General features: G+C 45.5%; 1 non-coding gene across 1 annotated transcript; it reads left to right on the forward strand.

Annotated features, from left to right (window-relative positions):
* Positions 1 to 950: 950 nt before the first annotated feature.
* Positions 951 to 1,085, forward strand: LOC123850342 (small nucleolar RNA SNORA70). Its single transcript, XR_006792305.1, has one exon. It is a non-coding gene; the product is annotated as a small nucleolar RNA SNORA70 (small nucleolar RNA).
* Positions 1,086 to 2,381: the final 1,296 nt, after the last annotated feature.

The raw sequence follows: 2,381 nt of genomic DNA on the forward strand, positions 1-2,381 counted from the left end.
ATGTTTATGAACTCCTTGCTACTTGTCGGGCAGTGTAACTACCTTCAGATCCTCACTTCGAGGAGCCTACAGTCTAGTGGTAGAAATACTATGCGCAGACCAACAGTGAAAGTGCTGGGTGCATGTGAAATGCCACCCATGTGGTTTTGCAAGAGGGCTTTGGGGACTCGGAGGAGGGAATGAGAACTTCCAGCTTGACCAAAAGAAAGGGGGATAGAAGTAAGAGATGGCACTTGACTTAAGCCTTGACACCAAGGTGTGATGGCTTTGTCATGTGTCAACTTGGCTAGGCTGAACTACATTCCCCAGAATTCCCTTTCTTCTATGTTTTGGTTTAGGGTGAGGCACGAGGGAGATTCGGAAGCAGCAGCCATTTTGTAGTGCACACATGTCATTGCTGATCTGCTAACTTGTTGGTGTGAGGCAGCACCCAGCCTGTGATTGCTCTACCTTGCCCTGCATCCTCCTCTAGCTTTCCTGACTTCTGGGCCAGGCATGTACATTTAGCTCTGTGATAAAGGGCTTTGGCTTCTGAGGAATAGTCTCCTCACCAAGGTGAGAGGCAAGAGCAGACTAGGTTTTGATCTGTGCCTTGTGCCTGGGGTGCCAGCCTTCCTGACTGCCTGCCACGTGGATTTAAGCTCCAGGCTCAGATGACAGTCTTCTAGAGACTGCTTCACCAACTCCCACAGTTGTGGAAGCTAGTTCTCTGTGACATACATGAGGTACAAGGTGAAGAGGTGAAAGAGATGATTCAAGGCAGAAGGAACACTGTGAACAAAAACACAGAAGGGAAAACGTAGGACTAATACAATTCTTAACCACTGACACGCCCTTGGTACCCTTTAGTTACTGAATTATGGAGACTAAGGGGATGTCTGAGTGGATCTTGAGGTGCTTAAGAGCAGTTGGGTCATCAAAGATGTGACTATTTCCCAACTGGAACGAAAGTGTTTTCTACTTTAATAACTTGTGCTCTTTCCACATGGGGGCCCAGTGTACAATGGCTACAAACGGTAGTCCCCTTGATAGTGTATGCAGCCCGTTGATTGAATGGGTTGCCCCAAAAGATCTTGGAGACAGCCTTTTCAGCAGACATTGATGTCTGACCTCATGCTATCCCCAGTCCAGGCTCCAAACAGTTATGTGGGGTGCCTTTGGAAAGCACCAGGGTGCAGTGGCCAGGATCCGTGTTCGCCAAGTCTTCATGTCCATCTGTACCCACCTGCAGAACAAGGAGCATGTGATTGAGGCTCTATGCAGGGCCAAGTTCAAGTTCCCTGACTGCCAGAAGATCCACATTTCCAAGAAGCAGGGCTTTCCTAAGTTCAATGTGGATGAATTTGGAGACAAGGTGGCTGAAAAGCAGCTTATCCCCAATGGCTGTGGGGTCAAATATATTCCTAGTCATGGCCCCCTGGACAAATGGCAGGCTCTGCACTCATGAGAACCTCGGCCCTACTCCCTTCTTATTCATGCCCACCAATAAATCCTACTTCCTTCAAAAAAATTTTTTTTAACAACTTGTACCATCACATTGATGCATTCCAGCTGAATGCCAGCTCTGAAGAAAATATGCAAGGGGAGTGCGATGAAGAACACATCGTTTAGTGTGACTGGAACATTGGCTGGCTTGGTGTGTGCCTGTAGTTTTCAACCCCAGTTACTCAAGTCAGTGAAACTGATTTAACCTGTTGTGTCTTTTGTGGCTATAGTCAAAATAGCTATTAAAATGGTTCCATGGAGAAATGCACCTTAACCCAATTATAGGAGGCCAGGACCCTATCCCTTTACTGAATGAGGGATCAGAAAACAGGAATTTTAGCCTCCATTCTGCCACTGACACACTGTGATCTGGCAAGTCACTTACCACAACTCATCCTGAAGCCAGAGTGTGGTGACTTGACTTAGGCTTTTCTCTCTGCAATTTTCTGGAGATCTGGAATGCTTTTCCGTTCCTTAAAACTATAGCCACGAGTCCCTTCAACTCTGGAGTCAAGACAGATTTCACTCAAAAAGCTTGCTTTGTACTGTCCTGCCTTGGAACCACAACTTTACTCCTACAATTCCTTGTTATGAGTTGCCTTTTTCTCTCTCTAGATAACCTCACAACTCTAAGTTTATCCCTCCTTTTGAGTGACTTGATCTCTCGGCAAATTATTTACGAGGTATTTCTTTTATCCCTCCTAAGGTCCCCTGGTACTTAGAAATCTGTATACAGCAGGTGCCTATTAAATACTTAAATATTCCTATATCATTTGGTAAGTTTTCCAGTTCCAAAGGAAAGTCAAGCAGGACATTCTAAACTAAAATATTTAAGGGTTTTGGATTGCATACAGCTCTGTGTTGTCTCTGCCTCGCTTCCACTAGCATGAATAATT

The sequence above is a fragment of the Mirounga angustirostris genome, unplaced genomic scaffold, assembly GCF_029215605.1.
Source record: "Mirounga angustirostris isolate CCGP_5_RB_7025 unplaced genomic scaffold, mMirAng1.0.hap1 SCAF_15, whole genome shotgun sequence".
Taxonomy (NCBI): Eukaryota; Metazoa; Chordata; class Mammalia; order Carnivora; family Phocidae; genus Mirounga; species Mirounga angustirostris.